At 38.2% G+C, this 27,025-nt stretch overlaps 1 protein-coding gene across 5 annotated transcripts in view; it reads left to right on the top strand.

The window, feature by feature from the left end:
- ATXN7L1 (ataxin 7 like 1) overlaps positions 1-27,025 on the top strand; it is a 112,114-nt gene that overhangs the window by 49,763 nt on the left and 35,326 nt on the right. The gene's annotated exons all lie outside the window — the stretch shown is intronic.

The following is a 27,025-nucleotide window of genomic DNA, read 5'->3' as shown; positions in this document are numbered from 1 at the left end:
ATCCTTTGGGTGAGTGTTGTAGCCCTCCATTCTGTCTCAACAGCAGGTATCTTTAAGAAATGTGTATACAGGGCCTCGTTTCACTTAGATGTTTAAGTAGACTGTGTCAGTTGGATTTCTCTTGTCCAAGTTGCTAGTTCAGTTGGAGATGGGACTTTTCCAAGTCCTTTGGGGCATCTGGCCCATAAAGGTGATTTTTGTCATGACTATAAACAAAGTATTATTTGTGYGTAAATTTCTATGTTTGTGTATGCATTTCCATATGTATTCACATATATTGCCTGACCTGTCCATTGCACCCCAAATGCAGTTGTAGCCATAATTCTGTAATAACTACTAGGGAGTGGCTTATTGCCACTTCCAGGGTAGATGCAACTGGTAAAAAAAATGGAATTTTTTTCCTATAGGTTGCTGAAGAAGAAAACAGAGGTTTTTCACATTAAAAAATGGCTTSAGCATAACTGATTTTTCTCTCATTTTCTTACCAAAATAGTTTCTATGCCCATAGAGGTGAAGTGTTGCACTTGGCCTGAGGTAAAATCTCTTTTGAGAGACTGGAAAAAAAAAAACACAGAGGAAATTAAATTCTAAGTCTGCAAAATTATTTCTGTTCCTTTAGCCACTAGTGTGGTGATTAGAATGTGGAACATTGTCTTTACACCTTTCTTCCCAAATCGGAGGGGTGTTGAGTCAAGCACACYTTAACCAGGCTACTTGGTATTGATGGGTGTTTGTTCTCCTTTCCATAAARTAATACTAATGAGAATTGGGGTATCTCATCTGACAGAGGGGTGGAACAATTCCACTTGTGAGGCTTTGCCTCCTTCTCCAGTTGCATGTTTTATATAGGAAAAGAATGCAAAGGATTGAGAGGAACAGAATTAGCTGCAGGCTGAGTGCTTCTGCTACTGGAAAACACACTTCCAGTCCACACCAATTTCTTCTTTCCTTTTGGTGTTTTTATTTTGCATAACATAGCAGCTGTTGAACAGAGTAAGAGGGGGAATTCGCCCCTAACTTTGATAAGTCAGACACTTGGCTTCCAGTGTGTGGTTGAGGAAATGTGTGAATAAAAGGTTGAAATAATTTCAGCAGGAGGAAGAGGGAACAACCCCTTAGCACCATACACAAGGTTTTATCCTTTTTGTCAGAGCCTTTTTATAAAGAGGGCAAAATTTGGGTTCAGACTGTTTACAGGAAGGAGAGTGCTTGAATCAAGCGAGTAGTCATCTCCCTTTCATCAACTTTGTTTTGTTTAAAGACCTAGCACTAAATGGCTTTCAGGAAAAAAAATATATTTATAAATACTTATYWWWMWKTCWGAMWKWWWRATATGAATCCACTCTCTGAACCAAGCCAAAGTACCTGATTGTCAAGCAGAAATAAAGACAGTTGCACAATTGTCAGAGAATCATATATTGATAATTGAGGGGGGAAAGCCATATAATATCACTGCTGTGTTTGCTGGTCCAGTGATAACTACTGATGTGTTGTGAATATAAAGTAATTTTGAGGACAGTCAGAATGCTCAGGCAGCAGTTACCAGCAGTGAGTTGGTTGACAAAGCCTGAACATTCCCTTATGATTCCATGACATCGCTCATGTCCAGTTGGTCCGGTGGCTGTAGAGAGCTATAGGCTTTACACAGTGAGTTAAATATTCTCTAATGTATGGCATGATAATACTACAAGTGCCCATTGATATTTGCCCTGTTGAGGCCAGAGTCTTTTTCTTGCAGAGGTGGAAGGGTTGGGGAGGTGGGTAAAAACMAAATCAAAATGAAAAACTAAAACCACTTTTTATTCTCTCCCAAAAGCAAAAGAAGGAGGTGCATAAGGTTGTTATACACAATTCCAGTACCAGAGTTCACATGTCCTAGCTTGGAATCCTGGGAGTCATGAAAACTTCAACTAGTGTTTGTTGGACAGACAAAGGAAGAACTGGAGTCTTTTGGGCTTTCTTCTCTTCTGTGTCCCARATCCCTACTGCTCCATAAGCATTATCTGGCAGACTGGAAATAAATTAGCTCAAAATTAGCCTGTCTTTGCGTTTGAAAAGGGACAAGAATGAAAGGTCAATGGCAATCCTGCAGGATCCTAAGGAACACACTTAGCAGGGTTTGGGAGCTGTGAGAATTAGGAAGAGAAGTGGGTCAGAATGCTTGCATGTCGAGTCCATGTTACATTCACTCTAGTTTATTTTCATAAATTTGAGAAACAAAACCACATAGATTCGACTACCATATCTCACAGGCATTAGTAKTTTTAGATCACTATGATACTTATTCAGCCGTTCTCCAGTTAGAAACAGTTGAAAAGATTTTATCTTACGGTTAACATGGGTCAAGTGAAGATACTTGCCTGTGCATGCACTGAAGTTGTTTCTCTTCAACACTTCATGCCAGTATTTATCCACAAGCTTTGCTGCCTTCCTATGGTGATCCTCTTAGCACTCAGAGTGAGTAGCTGTAGAGAGGCATAAGGGAACAAAGCTGAATTGTTGATTCTGCCCAATTTGAGGATGCCCAGTCATCTTGAACCTGTGAGTGGCCTGTTCACACTCAGCATGATGAAAAGTCAAAATACAAAGGCAGATTTTGGAAATGCAGGCAGGAAGGAGTGAATTGTCTTTCTTGTTTGCATGTTCAGATCTGTGTCAGTGAAACCTGGCAAAGTTGACTTCAGTCTCTTATGCTTTGCTTTCATCKTCATCTGTAATTTTTCAGAGTGATTCAAGTTACTCAGTATCCCCTGTGCTAAGACAGTTTTATTTCCAGTTGTTTATCATGTGATGCAGTTACATGAAGGAATTAAAAGTTGTTGCCAGCATTTTTACCAGTAGCACTCCYTAGGAAGATAACTCGTGTTTAATTTTGTATTTTAACTTACAGGTTTGAAAGTGACAATTCTAGCAAGATAGTATCGCTAAGATGAAACAAGGTTCAAATAAATGATACATAGAGCTTCAAGCGCCACACTTTCAAARTAGAGCTATAGAAACAAATACACTCCATGGAACACTTAAATCCACCTAGTTTAATGGGAGACTTTAACTGTTATTCATTGATGTTTTGCTCCATAGATGCATTTTGTAAAACAGAAATATTTTCAGTTTTTAAATTTAGTTTAATGTCATTTTAGTAGAATTGCCTAATGTCTTGATTTTGTTGTTTTAAACTTTAATGTTTAATGTAAGATTAGACTGACCTTTTTTTTCCCAAAACATACATACAACACAAAAAAAAAAGTAATTGTTTTCTTTAACACTTAAAGAATTATCTGTTGGAAAATTCTGATTAATGGGAAGAGAATACGTGAATGACTGTCTGACTCTCTGCAGAGTTGCATAATATCAACTGTTTAACAAGTAAAACAGGTGGTGTTTTTACATGTGTATGATCTAACAAAACTGTCTTCTCTGCTGTGGCAGCACGTCATACTTTTACTTTGCATCCTTTCCTTCTTCAGCTTTGGCAAATTGCAAACTAGGCTCCCCTCAGATCTATCCAGAAAGGGTTTTGAGGGATCCACTGCTACTTGCATTTTTTGAAAAAGTATTACAACCTTCATAGCTTCAATTAACATAATCATCTGAAACTTGTGTGTGTAAGAGTCAGCTAACCTGGACATTTTACATCTATGAAGGAAATTAACTTGTAAAGTGTGGCTTAACTCAGCATTATAAGGCGTACCTTTGGAATTGCATGAGGTGCCAAGGTACCATTTTCTTCATAATCTTCTTTTATTTTTCTTGTAGACTTTGTCRCAATCATTTTGTGTTCTTAGGTTATTACAGGAGCTGCTTAAAAAACTGAAGTTAATGTTTATTTATGTAGTCTAAGTTATAAGCTATTTCATTACAAGTAATGTTATGGAGCAGTTCAGATAACAAAGATCTGAACATGTTAATTCAAATAAGTCTTCTGTCTCCTCTAAAGCTGAATGTAATACAATATGGTGTCTTTTGATGTGCACATGGATGTAAAGCTGATTGAATTTATGTTTGTTTTACTGCCAATAGAAAACATATTAAGTAAGTGCAGGGAGTTGTGACACAGGAAGGGGTCAGACTCTTGCTTCATTCAAAGAGGAAGCTGTTTGCTCCTCAGTATTTGTGTTGCAAATTGTTCTGGGCTTTTAAAGACTCTATTTCACCCTGCCTGACCCTTTTTTTTCCTTACTTTCCATTTCAAGTAGGATTCTTTTTTAGTGCAATTCACATAAGACATTTGCACTGGATGAAACAGCGTCATTGTTGACCTAGGCTGGTTTTACTTGTTACGCTTTGGCTTTCCTGTTTTTCTGATAYGTTTCACTCTAAAGCTCAGCTTTAACTGAACCACACAGATCAGTCCCAATTGCTTTTTAAAATATTACATTTAATGCTTAGTTTTAGGAATGTTGGTTTGTTGTTAAATAATTGAACCGTGTAAGTTGAAGTAGAACCATGGTTATAGTGCAAGCATGTTACCTTGTGCAGGTATAGCTGACTTCTTTGAGATCCCCTTGATGAGCAGGATGTATACTGATCTTCTTTGGGAGAAATGGTTTGGGGGCTCCAAGTCTGCAAAGTTTCTGCCAAGAACCTCCATGTAACTCTTCTAAAATTTGAGAGGATAAAGTTTGGTCAACATAACATTAGCTAGCTCTACTTTTTATGTCATTAGAAACTGCAGTTGAATGTATTAAGTGTCTCATTCACATCACCCGAAGATACTTCTAGAAATTTTTAAACATTATCTCTTTTTGTTGTTATTAAAAGAAAAAATAATATATATGTAAAAGAACCTAAACTCTGCTTTTTTATCTAAGAACAAGAAGCTTCTTTAGATCATCTAGAAATATGTATGAGAAGTGTTGCTGGATGAAGCTGTAGTAATTAATAACTTGTTTAAATGGAATGACAGCTATGGTAACTATTGTATAGGAAGCTGTATTGTGGCTTAAAATGTTTGGTTTCCATGTAAAAAGGAAGAATGAAAGTTTGAGAGTCAGTATTATTACAAAAYGTAAGATTTTATCAAGTGGCTTTTGCACATACTATCATGTGGAATGGACATGGAGACCTGGGCAATTTTCTTTGGGTGAATACGATATAGACATTTAAGTGTAAGAAACCCATTCAGTATYAGCTTAACCTAAGAAAGTAAAGGGAATTTTCATAACATCGCACTGACATTTAGCAGTTTAATTACATTTTAAAAATACAGCAGGAGGAAAACCTGATCAACTTCATTTGTTTTACCGCCCTATTTATTTCCCTATGATACAAAGGTATCTGCTTTACGTTCCCTGTAAGCGTTCCCTGGTATGCAGAGCCTCCCCCACACTGTGGGACTGAGCTGGCCGAGCTGCGCCTCTCCCCATTAGTCATCACTGCCTTCCCTGATGCTGTGTGCAGGAAAGTAGTTCTTTGAAGCAGTTGTTCGCTTTTAAAAGATTATTTCACAATACATCATTATAGTAGTACATTCTTAAGTAAGTATGGACCAAGTCTTGGTCACTAAGCACAAGCAGTTTTATGTGGAATRAAAAGATAAACTGCAAATAAATCACTGCATATTTCCTTTAATCTAGTTTCCAAATTGTTTGACTTTTGCCATTCAAACACAGCTTCCATTCATGTGTTTGGGAAGCTTTTGAAAGCATATGAATGGTAATTTTCCCTGTTTTTCTGGAATTTTATGTAGTTCCAGCAATGTCTGCAGCTGGCTGCCTAATAAAAAATTACTTGCATTCCTAGAAACATTGGGTTGTGCTGATGGCTAAAATGACTAAACAATTTTAAAATGTAACCCATACTGTTACATTAAAATATGTTTTGGCTTAGTTGATATTAAAATGAAGCAAATTGTTACCTGCAGTGATGTTTAGTAGTGGTTTTATTAATGTAGATTAGCCATTTACAGAAAAGGTCTCATCTTGTAGCAGTTTGCTTTTTGAACATTGATTGTAATCCATTTTACATWATTTGAAAGGCTTCCTGATATCTCTTGCTTTAGTGATTTTGCTTTTCCTAATGTGCAGAGTATTTATGTAGTGCTGTCAGAAATGCAATAGACACTGCTTGTGCTGCAAATGAACATTGCTAACCGTGTTACTCTGTTCTTCATCCTGTTTTTTCTTTCGATTGGCATTCTTATGTTTTATTTATTCCATGTTGACAATTTTGAACTTAATTTTAATGTAGTTAGATTATTTTTCTTAATTCTTWTATTTTAAAAATTATTTTAACTTAAAAAATGGGGTTTAAGTAACTAAATAAATAGTTTGATTGTTGTATTTTTACTTCATATTTTATTTGAAAACTTTGGAGTAAATTAAATATGCAAAATGCTTTTATTTTAAAGTCTAGGACRTAGAAAATTTTCATTGTCAGGATTAGATTTTTTTTAATGAACTGTATTAGTCTCACAAGGGAGGTACTAATATTATAATATTAATACTTGGGTGTTGAGTCCCAAGTCATGTTGAGCTATTATGACAAATTCCTTGTATTCTATATTACTTCTCTAATATTTTTTTTCTTAGATATGCACATATCACTGATAAATTAGGTCTGCAGAGACCAGTAGGCTCAGCAGTCTTAGGTTTTAGTGTTTTGTACTTGAAAATAAAGTGTGCTTTTTCTTGGTGATACACAAAGATAGCAAATGAAGTTTCTCTTATTTTGTATCCAGCTCTTTAGAGGCTCCTGATCATATTTCTCAAAWTATTAGTTACTCATTCTTACTATATTTATCATGTTCTTTCTGCTGCCATAACTGAAGGCAGATAGGTTAGCTAAGATCAGTCAGTGTGGTACAAGTATCAGGCGGATGATGCCAGACTGTCTCACTTGCCATTGTTTCCCAGAATAACACTGTTTGAAATAGGACAGTGGTTAGTGGTGTGTTGTGAGAATAAAGTCTTGAGCCTCAATTGGTAATGATTTGAAGAAGACAACCTGGGTTGGAGACTCAGCTGTGAGAGCAGTCACATATCTCATCCTGTATGACACTATTCAACTTATTATCAAATAATATTCACTTTGATTTGTTTGAAATTTAGCAACTGTTCCCCCTTTCTTTGGTTGGTCTTCTGCTGGTTTTGCAAGCCAAGCTCACCCATCAGGGCAGCAGGTGAATGTCAGAGGTGGTGCAAGGCGAGAGCAGGGAGAATGCATGGTTCAGAGTAGCACTTCCACAGGGAACGAACAGCAGCTGCAATTAATTATTAATTCAGCTCTGCTTGTCTTCTCTAAACTACAATCTTAAAAGCATGTCTTTTGAATAGGACACCTGACCTTGAAGATGAGAGATTTACTGTTGGAATTTATCTTAAGGTGGCCTTTTTCTGGGCTGTGCCTGTTCAGATTTGAGGGTTTGGKTTTTTTTAAGTTGGTACCTACAGACTGTTGACATAAATATATTGATGAATTGCCAGCCATATCCTGGACTGCATCAAAAGCAGCATGGGAAGCAGGTTGAGGAAAGTGATTTTTACCCCTCTACTCCACTCTCAGGAGACCTGACTTGGAGTACTGCATCCAGATCTGAGGCCCTCAATATAATAAAGACATGGACCTGTTGTGGCAAATCCAGACAAAGGCCACAAAGAATGATAAAAGGCTGAAGCACCTCTGCTGTGTAGACAGACTGAGAAAGTTGGGTTTGTTCAGCCTGAAGAAGAGAAGGTTCTGGCAACACCTTAGAGCACCTTCCAGTACCAAGGAGACTACAGAAAACTGGAGAGGGACTTTTTACAAGATCATGAAGTGACAGAAAAAGGGGGGAATGGCTTCAAACTGAAAGAGGGCAGGTTTAGATTTTTATTAGGAAGAAATTCTTTACTGTGAGGGTGATGAGACACTGGAACAGGTTGCCCCAGAGAAGCTGTGGCTGCCCCATCCCTGGAAGTGTTCACAGCCTTGTTGGATGGGGCTTTGAGCAGCCTGGTCTAGTGGAAGGYGTCTCTGCCCATGGCAAGTGAGTTCGAAGTGGATGAATTTTRAGGTCCATTCCAACCCAAACCATTCTGTGATTCTGTGATCTRAGAATTGGTGGCAGCATGCTATCTTTTTTTGCCCAGAAGGGTTCATATCTAACAGGAATTCACAGCCCTGAAGAGGGMTGTGGTGAAGAGTAGGTTTTAATGTGTGAAGAAAGCCTGTTAAGATTACCAAAAGACATAAAAGTCTAKAAGATAACTCTAAAACTTACATGGTCTGACTGATTAGGATTTAAGTCAAAATTGTAAGTTAGAGAAAATTAGATTTAAGTGGGGAAAAAGTGGTGAGGACTACTGGACTGCATGTCCAATATTGCCTTTGATGGCACCAAATTCAGAAGAGAAGAGCTAAAAGATGAAATCCATCTGTGAATCCACTGTRAATTTTATTAGTGGATTACTTTTCTTGTACATTATCTGAGAAAATGTATTTAATGAGACTGCGCAGATGTTACAGTTTTTCTAAGGCTGGGGATCAGAACAAAAGAAGGAAGGAAATTTTTATGTTTCAATTTTAATATTTTTTTAATTTTAGAAGTATTGTTTTATAATGTACTTTTAATATATATATATGGATATATTAGTCCATTATTTTATAATCCATTATGTGGAAATAAAGAATTCTGAATGTCTGATGTGATACATGTAGTCATAGAGCAAATGATGGGCAAAAGCTGCAGTGTTTGATTCAGGAATTTAAAATGTAGYGATAAAACCTCTATTTATTCAATGCATGCAGATGGCTTTAAAATGTGTTTTCTGCATGTACTTTTGTATGTTCAGATGAATCCACTCTGGACTATTTTTGAGGTACATGTCAGCAAGCAATTAAATACTGGTTTGACGGTTTCAATCAACTTCTATGCAACTTGCAGCACATTTTTGCAGTGCTGTCAAAACACGCATACCCACAGGACGTGAAAATTATGTGAATTTAATTTAAATCCAAATCACTGATTCTAATATGAGACTAATTGAAATAAACCCTCTATTATCAGTTGAATYAAGTCAGTAAGAGATACCAACTAGTACCCTGATTGTGGAATTTCGTAGCTAAGAAATATAATGATGGGGTGCTTGTGAAGATGTATGCAGCGTTGCACACATCAGGCAAGAGATTTTTTCCTGTTTGCTGTAAGTTGTTAAAGGATACTTTTGARCCCCGTAACACCTTAAGGAAGCAGTATGTGTATGAGGACAAAAGTAATAAACTTCAGAAACCATTTCAATACACAGCAGCATTGCTCCTATAAGAAATACTRTTTTTGCATGTATTACTTGTGAATTCATTAACTCTTTGTATAATTTAACATTATTATATTAGTGAAAACTATCAGTAAATTATATTAGTAAATAGTGTTTTTAAATACTAAAAAAATTCTATAGCCATAGAGCAGTGGAAAAAGTTGTATGACAGAAGTACTGAAAGATCTATTGACTTCACAAGCTCACTTGAAGAATTAYAGTTTAAGTGTAGGAGGAGGGTTGTATGTTCCTTGTTGGGTTAGTTTCACTGGTTATCCTAAAAGTACCTAAGCACGACTCTGCATCTGTAGTGGTACTGCTGAACCCATGGCATCRGTGAGATAGGCTTGAAATTATTTAAAGGCAATTAAGAACAAAGACTAGGTTTTACATGGTTGTACAATATTAACTCTAGCTATTTTGGAAAAAACAGTGCTACTTCAACTTGCCTAGATAGTTTAGAAGGTTTAAAGCAAGAAAACTGTTTCCAACTCAAAACAGAAACAGAACTTCCTTCTTAATTTTGTTATGATAGTTAATCTTTATTAAGAGAAACTGATCTTTAGGAACCCCTAGAGATCCTGACCAAGAAACAAGAAATCATGTGCTAGACAATAAACACTTTTAAAAATATTATATTTTCCTAAGAAAGCAGAGGTAGGTTTCTTACACTGTTAGAAGCTGGTTTTAAAATGGAATTTGCAAACGTATTGACACCTAAATGGGCAACAGCTTCTTGGCCTGGATAAAAAGAGAAAAGGGAGAGAATTCTGTTTGTCATATTTCTCTGTATGAGTAGAACGGAGCATACTTCATGCGAGAACTGACTGAAATCAAGTGAAAGGGAGTGGAGCAGCTGTTCCTTACCTCAAATATGGGTAAATTCTGATACGCAGAGAAGACAACTAGGGAAAAAGGGACTATCTCAGGGTATGGAAATATCTCAGTCCTTCTAGGATTTCCCAAAACTAATATTCGAATTAATGGATTTASCAGTGAATTGTGCAGGACCAAGGCACTCCTCAAATTAACCAGTCTTCCTTATTTTTTCAAGAGATTCAACAAAAATCCAGAATCCTATGGGGTTTCTGGAGGAGCTGCTGTGAAAAGTTGGTATTTCTGAGGCATTAGTCTCGTCTGTAGGGTCATGCAAGCATAACTGAGTTAYGTCAAGGACCAGTAGTTAGTGAGACCTTCAAACTCTTCCTCAGTACAGCACTTTGATTTGTTTATGAAGGTCTATAATGCCTTAAGAGTAAAAGAATTGTCTTACAGGCCACAAACACAGCTTTGTAGAGTGTGTTTCTGAAAATGGAACAGATCCTTGATCTGTTGAAGGAGTTGAGTCAGGATACTTGGAATTCATGGAAACCTGGGTCCCCTCTCTTCTGCTAAATGTGGTTTAGATAAGATACCCAATGGTAGTTTCTAACAGCTGCCTGCAGAAATGATCAGGTAAAGCTTCAGAGATTCCTCTGAAATAATCTCAACAAGCAAACTGAGTACAATTTTGGCTTTCCCAAGTGCTCTGACTTGCATTTCTCTAGCAGCCTTCTTCTGTCCTTTGGTGTTGAAATATCCATGGTACTGAAACATAAGAAAACTGATTTGGGGTTCATAGTGAGAGTAACATACAGATACAGAAAAGCCCAAAACACTTCATACAGCTGCCACTCAAATATAGATGCTGGTGTTTTACTGGGTTAAAATTTTTTGCCTGAAGTCTCTTCTGGTTTTGCTGGTGCTGAACTGCTGAAGCGGTAGCCTTGTTTCTAGGYGGGGGGAAAACCCTGCATGTTGACCTACCTAGCAGTACAAGGAAACAAAATTAATTTTAGCACTATTTTAGGCCTGCACAGCTTTAGCAAGAAACATGTACATTCCCAACAGATTGGACTCTTGTTTCTGCTTTTTAAAGTTTTAGTCCCAGAACACATTCCAGACTAAGCGGTCTCCGTGTGCTGGGTACTAAGAAGTCTTCCTGGGTTCAAGTAGCTTAAATGTGCAAGCTGTCTGATAAAGCCAGTGTCCATCAGGAAAGCACTTAGTATTTCCATTTGGCGCCTCCTATTGAAAATTCTGTGGCAGTATTCTGATGCACAGCATAAAAGAGTAGCCATAAAGTGATGCTGGCATATCAATTTTTTTTCTTCAGTAGAGACAAATCAAATTTCATCAGTCCAAAACTAGCTACAGAGATTAGATGGGTTTTTTTTCAATATTAGATGGGGTTTTTTTCAGGCTTAAAAACATCCTGATGTCCTAACTTCATGCTGTCATCAGGCAAGTTAATGTCTATATCTAGTCTTTGGTAAGCAGGCAGTCTCATAATTTTTTTTATGTAATATTGCTATAATCAGAAATACATTTATAGCCTMAAAAAATCAGGTTACAAAAAGATCATTCTTAGCTACTCCTTAATTAAAGCTTGCAAGATAAGCAAAGAAAGTGATCCTTTACCAAAAAAATATCCTTTCCCTGTATTACCTACAATGAMTAGTACTTTTGACTATTGGCTAGTTTTGTTCTTTTTGTGGGTTGTTGGTTCTGTGCAAAAATTTCAGTATTAAGTTTCTAGAGTTAGAAAATAATTATTTACTGTGCACTGTTGTCTCAATGATTGAATGTAGAACTTGTCTGTCAATTAGCACAAACTGTCTCTGTTAGTCTCACATCGTATAAAGAAAACCATTTACAGAAGTTAATCTAYAAGGTAATTGTCTGTGGTCCTCAGCTCAGCTGCAGAAGTCCTTTCCTATTTAAATACGTGTCTTGATATTGTTGATAGATTTCCCCTTTTAGACTGAAAACTAAAGCATTGGTTATCRCTTCCTGAAACATTTGGTTTAGGTGATACATTGATGGAYCACTTGAGATGCCCAATATTAAGGTTCAGAAAACTGTCAACATCCTGATTGTATCTTAAACAAAAGCTRATATCAGCCTTGGTTTTCAGAAGATGGAATTTTATTTTCAGATAGTGAAAACACCACTTAGAATTTACTTGTGCTAGATTGTTTGCATGGTTACTGTGCATATTTACCATCCCCCCTCAAATTCTGATGTCTTGTTTCATTTCTTTGTAGAAGTTAACCCTTCCTTAACATTACCCTGTGTTATATTTTGAATATTCATGATCACTCMGTGCCTTGCTGGCAATTCAAGACCTGTGATATGACTTTTATCACATGCTGATATGAGGCAGCAATCACCATTCACTTTGCAGCAGCCTTGCAGCCCTGTGGATCCCCACATTATGTGTTAGAACATGCTTTGACAGCTGCTCCACAAGCATGAATCTGAGATATACAAATAGGTATTAGCAGTGTGTAATGTCCTCACCTTAAAGTGATGGAGGTGTGCCACACAACCAGTATTTTCTTTCAGTCTTCAACTTCTCAGCTTAGCTGCWGCTTTTTATGGGCATACATTTTTGCTGGAATTTTTTTCCAGTCAGTTTTAAACTTTTTGCCTCTCTATCTTATTATTTATTTGCATGTTGACAGTACTTGCCTATTATTTCTAGACCTGTTATTGTTTCTCTTCTGCTTATTGATACTTCGATATTTTATTGTGTCTCATTATTCCTTGGCTTCAGTGATTGCCTCTTCTGTGAAGCATGTATACCTGCATACCTAGTGAATAATTTACTACACAGAAATCCCAGAAGTACTTAGGGCTATTTTGTGTAGGTAGGCTTATGCCTCAAGCCTATAGTGGTTTAGTTTTTACTTCAAGCCCTGTGTTCAAATGAAATTAAAAATAAGGCAAACAAACAGAATCACAAACCAGCTGGTTATGCACCTTCAAAGATCTGTTAACTAAATTTGTGGGCTCCATTTTTGGGTTCAGTGGGTCAGGATGTCTTGAACCTGATTCTGTCTTCTGTCCAATTGAAACCACTGCCAGAAGGACCCACAATGTCTTCTGAAGAGCTTACTTGCTGTAACTAATCTTTGAGAGTTCTGGTTCTGTTTTCACACTCCCTATCTCCTTCCAAGGCCTCAGGCAGAAGATTCTGTGATTAAGATAGAAACGAATAAATTGGTGTCATTTCTGCTTCTGCTCCACGGGGATCCCTGCATAGTCAGGAGGGTGCACAGCTAGGRAATGCAGCACTCCAGAGAATATCTTGCAGCTTAATTTCCTGGGGAACACCACTCATCTCAAATGATCCATCCAGAAATCACCTAAACCAAATGTTTCAGGAAGTGATAACCAATGCTTTAGTTTTCAATCCAAAAAGAGAAATCTATCAACAATATCAAGACATGTATTTAAATAGGAAGGGATGTCTAAAGTTGAGCTGAAGAGCAGAGTCATTTATCTTTTAGATTAACTTCTGTAAATGGTTTTCTTTATTCAATGTGATATTAACATAGACAGTGGTGTATGGGCTGAAGTATACAGAATTTAATCTTAAAACATTGCAAAATACATTGCAATGTGAGCTTGCATTTGTTGGTGTGTTTCATGTTGGACATCGCTGTGAGAAGAAATTTGCATTTTAACTGAGGTCTCATGTTGGTGTGCTGCAAATTGCTGGGTTTGGCTGATTTTAGGGGGCAAGCCAACTACTTGGCTGCAAAAAGAGTTGCATGTATGTGAGAAGAGCTGAATGGCTGCCCTTTTAAATATAGTTGAAACAAATTACTTGTAATTGTATCTGCTAAACATTAAACATACTGCCTTTCCAAACCTTGAGAGTTATGCCAAAGGAAGTATTTCTGGTTAATGGGGAACCCACCATTTCCAGCAGCAGTCAGCTGGTTGAGGGTTTGGCACAGGGATGGTTTAACACGTAGAGCTGTGCCACAGCAAAGCCCAGCTTGTTGACTGACCTTTTTATTTTGGGTGGTGACACCATAGCTCTGATATCTGCATACCTGTGAGTGTGGAGTACTTGTAAGAAGAAAAATAGGTGATAACAACCTTTGTTTATCCAGCAGCTGACTGTAACAGGATCTTAATCCTGGGTCCACTTGTACTCCACTGTGTAAAAATCAAAGATAATCAGATCCTCATAAGCTTAATTTTTTTATTACCAGTTACCATACATTATTTTGTGGAGTTCAGAACCTGAATCTGGAGTTCATGTGGACAGTGCATGTATCCTTCCTGGCAGTGGCTTAGGCTGTGACACTTTTGGTCGAAGGACTGGCTTTCCCTGAGCCTTCCAAAACTAAAATAAAATTTTGACAAGTTTTCAGGAGAAAAATGGTGTGAAAGGTGAACGGAGTTTCGCAGTGAACTCTGCTAATCCTGATCTTTTCGCTCTTGGGGCTTTTCCTGCTCGTCGCGTGAACAGGGACGGTAGGAACAGAAAGACGCGGATGTCGGGAGGCGGCGGCGGGTCCGGGAGGGGGAGCTCCGGGCCCGCCGCTCTCCCTCTCCCGGCCCTCCGCTCTCCCCCTCCCGGCCCTCCGCTCTCCCTCTCCCGGCCCTCCGCTCTCCTCCGCTCTCCTCCGCTCTCCTCCGCTGCCGGCCGCCTGCCAGCCGCTGCCGGCGCCTGCGGCCCCCGCCGAAGGACGGCCCGGAGCCCCTCAGGCGAAGCTGTCAGCGCGCCAGGGGAAGGTGCTGCTGGTGGGTTTTGCAGCGGGGGCTGAGTGCGAGTCAGGGTCGCTTTGTTGCTGCTGAGGTCGAGCGGCGTGAGAAACCTGGTGTAGGAGCCGCACGAGGTTGTAGGACACAGCTGTTGCTGGAGAGMAACATCGCCAGCCCTCAGTAGCCGCGGTGCGGAGGGCGGTGACACGTGTTGRAGGGCTGGCGGCAGCGGCCGGGGCGGTGCGGGGTGCGAGGCTGCCAATGCCGCCAATGCCGCCCCCGCCCCGCCCGGGAGGCTGCTCCGGGCTCAGCCCCGGCCTGCGGCACTGAGGGACTGACGGTGGCAATGCCTCCTGTAGGCCCCAGAGCTCTTAAAACTGCCCTAAAGGTTCACAGTAATGTAAGTGAGCARATCAGGCACAGATATGTGAAGGTGGAGAGAGAAGCAAAGAAGAACAAAATAGATTTMATTATGAGTATTTTAGATTGAGAACAGGAAGTGCTAATACTGAAACTTCATGCATAACCAGAACTTTGACCTTTGGTTATCTGTACTGTGATTATTTTTACTTTTTTTCCCAACTATATCAGCATGCTGTTGTGCGGATATGCTAGTTTGTGTTGCTTACAGTCTTGGAATCTAATACAGTCTGTGATTTTTATTTTTATCTGCACAAATCTACACAAATTATTGCAATAAYTTTTAGCTTGAGAGCAGACACTAAGCTCCATTTGCAGCAGCTGCCTCACAAAGGTTAAACAAAAATGGATGCAGGTAGCTAGAAACTTAGCTGGACCCCTATATTCAATAAGCCACCTTGATTTCTCCCTTAAGTATATTATGTTTGTATGTTCTGTGTTTTGTTTTGCCTTTTTTTTGTATATTTCACATGTGACAATGTGGTTAAAAAATAATGCAAACTATGTCTAATTACATTGGTAATAGGTAGTGTTTTAAAAATATGTAATTCATAGGCTTTTAAAAGAATTTAATTAATAACATYACATCGGTACCAAAGTAGTTAAAACAAAATGTCCCACTGTAGTGGGAAACTGCTGACTCTTGAATTGGCAGCTGTCAACTTTTTTATGCTCTCTTTTATATGTATTCCACAGAGCTTTTTAAATAAAGAACAAGGCAGTTGCTGAGTGTTTGCTTTTGGAAACCTCAATATGGCTCTAGATGTCTAAGCTTAATTTAACAGGAAGTGACTACTTTCATGATACTGAATTATTCTCTAARTATATCTGATTTCTCTCAGTGTGGAGTTCTTGGAAAGAGAGGGATTACCTGCAAGCTTTAAGGACTAAATAGTATCAGGTTTAATGTCGGCATTACCGCTTTACCTCTGCTATGCTGTGGTATGAATTACAGCTGGATTACTTGCTGAGTGCATGGATTRCTGCCCCCTCTATTTGTTTTAATGAACTTGAAAGGAGAAAAACATAAAGTTCTGTATCTCCATTACCTTCTTCTAAATGATTATAAAYCTAAGTGGCACTAGAAAACATCATTAGAGTTTTCAGAGGAAAAAATAAAACTTGAAACCAGTGTTATCTAATAGAGATGTCTGTCTAAGTCTGCGAAATACTGTGGCTATTAAATGAGCTYTGATTTCTATAAAGCAAGAAATATCCCAAGGTATCCAACCAGTGTTGCTTTATGTTTAATGAAAATACAAAATCAGCATAGAATTATTTGTTTAAAACTCACTGTGTACCAGATTTTGACAGCTAATTATAAAGAGGAAGACAGAAGTCATACAAAAGTAGTGCATGTAACTATGGTGTTTAATAATTTTGCAGTTAGTCAGGAAGGGGTAGGGGGAGCATGTAATAATTGTAACTTATAAATTGGCATAAAATTACTAACAAGAGAGAGGTCCTTGATACAGAATGAATCAAAATTGCTTGTGAAAGAGGGCTCAGCAGGCCTATTTCAGTGAATCTATGAGACCACATYTGGAGACAACAATACACACAGTACTTGCAGGGCAAGAGCAGCCTATTCTAGAAAGCAATTGTTAAAAGACTCAAGGTTATGTTAGACAATGTGCCTGGTCTCCATCCATACACTGTAATTTAGACATGGATTAATACCAGATTGAAGCTAAAGGTGTGCCAGGAATGTTTTGAAAGGGAAGAAGAGCAGAAAAAGAAATTGCATCTCTGTTTGATTCGTGGTACAACTACAACTATAACATGCAATTAAATGCCCAATGCCAGTGCYGCACTTTGTTCTGGGGGCTTCAGGCCATAAAAGTTCACTGTCCTTTGTTAAGTGCCACCAGTGATGTTCTCTGAAAATGTTTCATAATCTGTTGTTAATCAAGGTCTTGGCTAGAACTGGTATCTTGCAGTGGGAGGAGCACTAAGGGAGCAGAAAGTTTATGTAAGTGTGGTTCGCATGTATGTGCTTGACAGATATGCAGCCAATTACCTGGAAGTTACAGGCTGAAATTTACTGTGGCAGTAAATCCTGATACTTGGGTATCTTTCTGATACTGTGAGCAGGGCAGTAAGTTTTTGCAGTGAGTGAGTTAGTGCAGTGGTTTTGTTTTATGGTCTTCCCTAGTTTGATGGGGCTGAGAGGCAGAGGGGAGTGTTGACCTGATCTTGTTGCAATAAACAAGAGGTAAAGACTTTTAAACCTTCTGTTGATGTGATTGTTGAATGTTTAACAGTCTTTTGTTCCCAGCTGTTCATAGTAATTGAGTCCTTTCCCTTCTAGTGCTTGTGCTGCTGTGCTCATTTGTGTGTATTCCAGGATAAATACTATACACGAGACTTGCCAATACCGTACAGCAGAAGATCTGTTCTCTGGTTTTGTTTGCTGAATGTTACACCTTCTAAAGTATGTTAGTCCCTAATACTGAGAATAGACTCCATGTCCTTAAGTAAAACACCAAAGACAGACAGCAGACCTTTTGTAACTGCCACTGCTATCACCTTTTAGGCAGTAGGCATTTAGGGATCTGAAATGTAAGGAGAAATAACAACTAAAACYGCCAGAGTTCTCTGCTAAGTAGTATCTATCATAGTGAATTTGCTTTGGAACTGTTTTTTTTTCTTGATTTTTTTTTTTTTCAGACCTTAAGCAACTTGGAAAATCAAGGCAATTGGGGCTAGGGAGCAGGAAAGGAGGCAGATAATAAGGTTATAGATTTAGGACCTGCAGATTCCCTCAAGTGTTAAAATGATCTTCTGGTGGGATAGGTAACCCTCTATGTCATCCTGTACTCTGTTTCTATCACTTGAAAGTATTTGAGCAGTCAGTATAAATAAACCTTTTCCTCTCAGTATTTAAATACAGTAGGCAAATCCTGGAGATGGTAGCTCAGGGATGGTTAGTTTTGGTTCACTTGTTAGTCATTGCTGGTTAAATCTGCTGTACTGTCTAGCTAACAATTGGCAGACTCAGCAAAAAGCTTTAGAAAAGACTTGCTCTGTGATCCATTTGCCAAATACAGAGTTTAGTTCCTCCTCTGTAATCAAGCTGGAGTCAGTTGATTATAGCTGAGATTYATCATGCCAGTATCCTGCCTGTTGTCATTTCCCTGGCTCTCTGGTCAAGTGACTCCCATTGCTGGAAAGAAATAAATTGAATGTCAAATTCTCCAATTTAGAAGTATCTCTTGTTATCTCTAAACAGTAGGATTTCTTTCAACTATAGAACATGAATTTGATGAGAAGGGACAACTTCCAGAAGACCATAGTCTCTTCTGGAGTTTGCTGTCTCCTGACAGATGGAGAAGGGGTTTCAGTCCTTGAGCAAGAAGACAGATAGTCTGATTCAAAGGAAGCAATTGGTAGGTAAGAAATGCAATGTTGGATTTTTTCCATTTCCTTCCCTTTTTTTTATCTACCTTTGTATTTCACTGGCAATTTGGCATTACACTTTTGGCATTGTGGCCAGGAAAATAGCTTCAAGCTGGGTTGATACTGCTGTGGCTGTATGTTTCTTGAAGTTAGAAAAGTACTTGTTTTAATTTTTCCCTTATTTAGAATATCTGACTTAAATGACTTAACTTTAAATTGTGATCACAAGTGGTCTCACAGCTCAGTCCCTCTGCACGGARGCCACCCCAGCTGTATTGGAGGTGGCTGCTGTTTGCCATGGCTCCTGCCTTGTCTAGGAACAGAAGTACCTAGTGCTTGTCTGCACCCAGTCCTTGGCGGAGGCTGCAGCCCTGACACAGAGTGCAGGAATGTGCACAGCCAGCTCGGGCTTGATGCTGTGCCTGAGTTAATAAAATTTCTTGGGACCCAGAGCATGGGGGTAACACTGCCAGGTGGTGGCTTGTTCTGAAGTTTTTGCCATTTTCCCCCGTGCTCTTCCCTTTGGAAGTGCCATGCAGACAACCAAAGTGACTCACTTTAGATTGAAAAAAGGACTTCAGTCATGCTGAAAAAAAGATGCTGTGTAATTTTTGAACCCACAGTGTCCCTAGAAGTGTAGGAACATTTGAATGGAGCTGCACCTCTGCTAATGAGYCCAGCTGGAGCTGATTTGTTTCTGTATCTCTGGTACAGGTAATCTGACCATGGATAATTGAGTGTTGACTCTATAAATAACCCACTTTGAAATCCTTGTCTTAAAATTGTTTTCTCTTCTTCCTGTTAGCTTCCAAGCTTCCTCTCTGTAGTCATTTCTTGGCTGACCAAGGGTTACTCTCACCTCTTSACAAACATGTCCTATTTATTCTTCCCACCTGAAGTGAAATGTTACACCAAGCATGGATGAAACCAGGTTTTAGCACTGTAAAAAGCCAGCTAAGTCCTGGTAGGAAATAATCATCGTAATGTTTTATCTGTGCTCCAATTGACTTGTGTGGTCTAATCCAAAAATGACTGGCACACATTAAGTTTTTGATAACTTGGAAGGATACTTATTGCATGCTTCTCAGAGACATCCTGTTGCATATATCATAGTTAAATGTCTTCAGGTGAAACTGTTTTCATTTGTGTGGGCTTGCTTCTAGTTGGACTTCTAATCATCTTGGTTTATTTGTTTACTGTYCATGTTAAAACTCACAAGAATTGTTCTGAGTTGAGCTATGCCTTGTTATAATGAGTTTTTTTCCCTCTATGAGTTTATATAAGTAATTAGAGAAAGTAATTAGAATGCCTCATAGGAAAAATACCCTGTGTCTTCAGCTGGTGAGCATCTACACTTTATTTTTTTTTTAACCAGAAGTTTTTCTAAAATATGGTATGTATGTGCTTCTGAGGAGATGTATGGAAAGTGGGAACCACCCACGCTGGATGACAGGTTGTTCAAGGCATTGGAAGGGGGAGAAGGGAAAATAGAATTATACAGCTGTGCTGTTACAGCAGTTCATGCATCTTGGTAYGTAGTTGTATTGGAAATCACCTGTCTTTTTGCCCTGTGCCATCCCTGCCACATTAATAACAGAGGCAGCATCAGTGGGTGAATAAACTTGGAATGCTTTAAGTTAAGATCTGTACTCTAATGGCTGTGTGGCCTTTGAAAATACCTTCTTCATACAGCATCTAAAACACTGACCATGCTTCAACAGATCTCAATTTGAAAAAACTGAGCAAATGCTTATCTGAAAAAAATCTTACATATATATATATATATATAGGTATAGCAGACATTTAATATTGTAGACATAAAAAACTCATTCCAAGCAATGATGGGAAATTCATGAAATTATGAATGGAGAAGTAATTTATCCAAAACAAGTAATGAGAACTTAGTTAGTATGAGAAGTTCACTGCAGTGATGAATGGTCAAGAGGTGCATGTAGAGACAGAATATGAAGTAGTTGTAATTTGGACTCTCAGAGGTTGATTTGCATTTGTTTCATTCATGTGCAGTTGGGTCTGTGTTTATTTCATTTGCATGGTTAGAAGTCATAAGTGATGCAAGTTAAAGTGAAAAGCAACCTTGGAACTAAAAATCTGTATGTAAATTCAGAACTAAAGAGTTTTTTTAAGGGAGAGAAACAAATTCAAAATGCCCTACAAACCGACTTTTTAATTTGGGTATGTTTTTCGTGTTGTCAGTTGTCTTTTTTTTCTGTAGAAGGTTAGGAGTTTGTTTTCTTATTTGTAAGAGCTACTGTTTGTAATGAGGGAAACATGAGCAAGTGACCTCTTCAGGAATTATTCTGCACATTCACTTTGGAGGCTGTGTATGAGGGGGTTATCACTTCTGATTATTCATGCAACATTCTAAATAATAGCTTTTCTTACCTCTGGCAAATAACGTGCCTGAAACATGAGTGAACTGATTTATTTAAAATGTCTGGAATGAGGAAATACTCTGCACAGACAGTTATGCTGCTTTTGTAGCAGGTTTTAATAAAGCCAATTGAAACCTAAGTGTAAACTCATTCAATTTTCAAAACAAAACAGTGTCCTTAGTTGGGCAGATCTGTATGGTTACCTGGATTTTGAAAAGATGTCACAATATTAATTCCACAAAGGAAATTWATTTGATGCCTCAGAATATCCATGAGTAGTGACAAACACATAAGAGCAAGTAAAAAAAAAATACAAATTTTAGCTTGGATTGCCTAAAATATTACAATTATTGTTATAATGCTATTAGTGATAAAAATAATAATAGCAATAAACTTTATGTGATTATATCTGTTTTGTCTGAGAATTTTTAGACCTTTGCTAATTTGGCTTAAAAATCCAAAGGTTTAGCAGTCTTGTGAAAATCAGCAGCTGTGAGGAGACATCTTAAATAATGTGGCCCAGAGAACAGTATTCCATGTGGCAGTAGCACAAGGAATGTGTACTGACAGCTGGCACATGTCTACCTGCAGACCAAACAGAGCTTTTCCCATCTCTTTGGAGAGAGGGACAAAGGACTGTGGATACAGGATGAAACGATGAGGGTGCTGAGGGACAAAGAAGCTCGGGATAACAGAGATGGAGCAATTTAGCATTCAAATTTGTGTATTTTTAGAAAAAAAAAAATCCATTATTTCTGTGCTGAGAAAACAGCTTGTTAAGAAAAACATTGATTCACCAGGTGCTGGTTTTGGATCCCAAGTAGCAGAAAGATCCMGAAGGTTTAAACAACAGATTATATGCAAGTCCTGCAAAGCTGTTATTCTGGGCTAATGTCAGCGAAGTTACTGTTTCTCTATAAGTTATTTGCAAGGAATGACAAAATGAGATAGAGATATGTATCWTATATTGAATAAAATCTGATGTCCTGTTTTGCACAAAGCCAGATCAAGAACATGTCACCTAAAAATGATAGCCTGTTTTCTCGGAGTTATAGTACACCACTGTTTTTTWCCAAACCACCTCAGTAGTCCCATCAAACTCTTCAATGGCTTATCTTTTCTTACCTAGAAAAAGAAATAACATTATGAATTTCTGGATCAAGTAAAGCAGTAAAGAAATATGACCTTTCTGGCTTGTGATAGATGAGGGGAAACATTTAATTTTTAAAACAATGATGTACGTAATTTTTATTGTTATGTAAATTTAATTGAAGATGGAAATAGYGATATAGTGAAATATTGTCCCTGATAAATAGAAGCAAATTAATAAAAATTTGTGTCATTAGATGACCTTGAATGTGAAAGATCTGCATGAGTAAACAGKTCTCTTACATGGTACAAAGCAAGAGAGGATGACAGTACTAAATTTTCCTCTATTTTGCAACAATCTAGAATGAAATTATTTAAGTCAGGTGTTTGAATCAATGAATAGGTGAGTTGTTAGTAAATTTGTACATTACCCAAATAAAAGATTTCTCTTCRCATATAAAATCACCTACAAAATTCTTACTTGTTGGCAGTGTTTACCTTTGAAAGTAACATGTTTTGATTGCTAGCAATATTTCAGCATTTCGCCTGATGTGTCTGTCCTAAGTTTAGGGCCGATAATACATTTCCATCCTCTGAGTACAAAAATGGTGGGAATGTGGGTCAGCAGGTACTAAGATACCAGTGCAAATGATRGTGAGAGCTGTCCTTGTGGTGTAAGCACTGGACACAAGGTTTGAGGTGGTTTTTAGCTCAAACTCTTGTTTCATGTTGCGTTTACCTGAGCATCTTCTTTAGCAGAAAAGGATATTTCTGTGCATAAGCTTTACTTGCTTTTCTTTGGTAGGCTGTCACTCAAAAAAATGTGTAGCCAGAATTCGCTTGCTCTGTTATTTCTTTTTTGCCTGGGGATTTTTGGCCTTGCTGAGCTGAGAAATATGTATGACTTAGAGTTGAAAATTGTCATTTTTCCTGCAGTAGCAATGCATCAGGTGGCAAATACTGGTTACATGTGTGGAATTGTGTCATTACAGGAGTGATGAAATCGTACTTAAGTCTTCAATTCCTTTTTTAATCAAGTTAATACCCTAAATCATTAATATCCCCTTTTAYAGCTGCAGAAACAGGCCTTGACACTACAGTTAAATGTAGGTCTTCCTGCTCRGTGATATGAAGACTGACATTGTCACCAGCGCAGGGTATTCACTTCTATTGTTTTCCTACCTCTCTGATGCTTCAGTGATACCTTGCAGCTTCATATTTGCATCTCAAAATCCTTGTAAAAGAAGCAGGCAAGTACCCAGAAGCTTCAGTTTACATTTAAGATAATTAATTGCACTATTTGCAACATTTTTTGACCTGCTGTAGTTCCATTTGACCCTTCTTTCTTTTTGTCTTTTTACTCAAGAGGAATAAAAGTGTTCAGGGAAATGCTGTGTGTGGCTCTTTATGGAATTTTGCCATTTTTAAGATATTTGGCCACATAAGTGTGAAATAGTGATATTCTAGAGATATTTCTCATGTCTTTTCTAACTACCCTGACAAATGCCAAGTTATCCCATAAATAAAAAAATTTCCAGGAAAACAGCAGGTTCATCCTGGTGTGTTAGACAAACACTACTGTTCTTTCCTGGATCAAGGAAGTAAAAATTCGTGTCTTCCTCTAAATATACACTTGCTGGTTTTGGTGCTTTTGATTTTTCAGTTTGGTTCATTTCTGCAGTTATTTGAGTTGTATCAACAATTATGGAAAAAAAAAAAAAAAAAAAGACAGAAAAAAACCCCTGCAGCCGTTTTCAGCTCATGTTGTTCTTGGCATGGATTCAGTTCTGGTGTCCAACTGGTAGGACCGAAACTTGGTGCTTAACAAGTGCCTGTAGTCAAAACAGTTGGTGTGTGCGAGCACTGATCTGGTATTTGCTGCGGCAGGTCATCTGCCGGATTTTTCCCCGTGTGCAGAATACCTAATCACGTTGCTGTGTTTCTCTGACGGCATCTGTGGCAATGTGAATCGCTTCACGTTCCAAAAGTACATGTTTACAGTCGTCGTAGAATCAGATTAAGTTGGCAGCCTGCTCCTCTCTGTAAGTGGCTCAGTTTACATTTCTTCTTCTAGCAGGATGTTTTGCATAATTTTACTGATCCTACTCACTTGCAGACTTTGTGAAATGGAGAATCGTTTTAGTGGGTTTCTGTCAGAAAGCGAAGCTTGTGTTTATTGTAAATAAACACCAGCAGAAGGGTGGTTATTTTAGCACTTGATAATTTCCCAATTATGTCATTTGACCTGGAATGAAGCTTGTGATTGTTGAGCAGTGTTTTATGCAGCGGATCAGTCTGGGGGCTGGAGCTGGCAGTTTATTTCCTTTGTCAGTTTACAAGAAGTATCAAAATGAAACCGACTGTGCTGTTTCCTTTCCAGTGCGCAGTGCAAGAAGGGTGGAACGGTTTGCGGGTATTATTTCCAAACTTTTTCAGCTGGACTTGGAATAGTGTTTTGTCAAAAAAGCTGGTAAAGTTATCCTTCAATCTTGCAACATTAAGCTGTAGTTTGCTAACATCAAAACCAATTTTATTTTTGTTTAACCTCATGTACCAGGTTTTGCTAGTGTTTTTTCAGACTGTGGCTGCAAAATGAAAGTGCTTACAAGGTGTTTATGAATTCTTGTTATGAACCAGCTGCCAGTTCCTGCAGGATGACACATTTCTGCAAGAGTCTAGGTTGTTCATTTTCTGGTTGTTGGCTGTTGCTTTTCGGGCATGTGTGGGGTTTTTTCTGTTTTGGTTTTATTTGGATTAATGCCAAGTACATTTGCAAACTTTGAACTGGGATCAGTACAMGGTGGTAGGTTTCATTTACTGTTTATTGAAATTGTAAGTATACATTGCTCAACTTTGCACAGTGAAGGGCTGTGCAACAAAGCAGCCCAGGATATAATGTAAATAGAAAACCTGTAATTTGTGCATAGGTGGTGTATGAGTTACCAGGAGTAACATCTTCATCAACAAGACTATGAGATACTAAATTGCATTACCATCTGTTTAAATATTGTAAATGGGGAGTAACAGTATTCATATTATTGTGTTATGGGCAGCTGGGTCAGTTACTTTATGCTATTTTAAGTAAAATGGCTGTGAAGTCAAGTGTTGCGATGAATACAAGCTTAAAAAGGAGTTTTATTATTCTATAAAGGTTTATTAGCAGCAAATAACTTTCTTACCTGAGTTTGCTGAGCAATTATATTTTGCTTCTTTTTACCAGGTATAATATTAAGCTATAATACATAACACTGGGTCTCTGAGTTATTCCTGGGTCAACCTAAAATTGATTTTAGCTTTAGGCCTCTTGTACGCAGGAAGTCAGATCATGCTAAACAAGACTGATGTTTCAAAATGACTCGTGCTGACAAAGTTTGTGTCTGTCTTCTGACAACATTAAGGTGGTTTTTTTTCTTGCTTTGTTTCAACTACCTGGGGAAAAAAAGCACTGAAAGACAAAAGACATACCTTTCTTTATGCTTAAACTGTATAATTCCTTTTTTCTTTCATGTTTGTCTGTCATATTGATGGAGAAGACACTAACTGTGGGCAAAAACGGTTTACTTGGTTTAATCAGTTTAGAGTAGTGCATGTTGGGTGAGAATCTGGATGTAAGTGGGATATACTAAGAAATGGAGTTTTGTTTGTARTCCAAATTAGAAATATCTGCAGTTTCAGGATCACATAAAGATCTTTTTTGGTAGAAAACTACCATGTTTGACATATTTTACTGGCAACATATTTGCTGCAATGTCAGTCTGAGGTTTGCTATGAGCTAAGGGAGAGCTTGGACTTGTGTGAAAGAGTCAAGGCAAAAAATCGAAAAGAGACTTTCTACTCAGAATGTGGTTTTGCCTCATTTTCCCACACGCTGTGCTTGTGGCTCTGGAGCTCACGTTGCCCCTCTATTGCTTTCCTTTTTTTGCTCATGATTAGAAGGAGATGCGGYGTTTCCTGCAAAACAGCTGCTAGTATTCCCTGGTGAGCCATCAGAGAGAATCCAGTGGAGTTGCAGACTTAAAGGCAGACCTAGAGGACTTTGGCAGCTGCTGCAGAGATTTGGGGAAAGGTAGGAGGTTGCATTGTGCAGGATGCAGGAAGGAGGATTAAAAATGGACTACAAGGGCATACGATAGAAGCTCTGGAGATTCAGGGACTGTTGGGTCTCCAACAACATAAGGACTTCACATCTACAAACAATTCAGATTTGGCTGAGAAAGTTGGCCTATATCCATGTTTCCATAGGACATGGAGAATCTCCTGGAATAGTTCAAGATCATTTGCAATGCTACTGATGCAGAGTTTGCAGTGCGCCTTAGAACAATATGTAGTGCCAGGCTTTTAGACTCTTGTCACTAAATAGAAAAAATAACAGATATTGATCTGAAATKGATTCTTTAGAAAGTGAAGTAATTCAGTGAGAGTGTTAAACTTTCCTCCAAGATTAATGYCATTAATGCATTAACTGTTTGACAGCAGAAGTCACGTGTTGCRTGTCACTTGCTTGCAGTGGCTGCGCTGAGACAGCTGAGAAGTTGCAGAAGGATTAATGTGGTAAAGAGGATTGTAACTTTGATTGTGCTGCTGTGCTCTTGGATTTGACAACGCCTGGTATTTAGAAACAAAACAGAATATGTGTTGTTATTTGTAAGCTTCCATTTGGAATTATTTAAATGAATCGGAAAAAATACCTTTTAAACTGGAGTGCACATTCATAGCATTGCTGAAAAGGGTGCAGAATTTAGGTTAGTATCTTATCAGTGATGATAGCTGGTTTTCTAGTTGCCTTGCAGTGTTTTTTTATCTCTAGGGGCAAAAAAATTCTTTCTTCTTTATGTTTATCAATGTCCACTGACTGTGTTGCTGCTGTATGTGAACAGGGACAGCCATGTCCACAGCTGTGTGAATACAAGTTCACCTGCTCTGCTTGACCTAATCTGTCTACATATG

This window comes from Malurus melanocephalus, unplaced genomic scaffold, assembly GCF_030028575.1.
Source record: "Malurus melanocephalus ecotype Western Australia unplaced genomic scaffold, MMel_1.1 scaffold_39, whole genome shotgun sequence".
Lineage (NCBI taxonomy): Eukaryota > Metazoa > Chordata > Aves > Passeriformes > Maluridae > Malurus > Malurus melanocephalus.
This window is presented reverse-complemented; position numbering and strand designations above follow the sequence as displayed.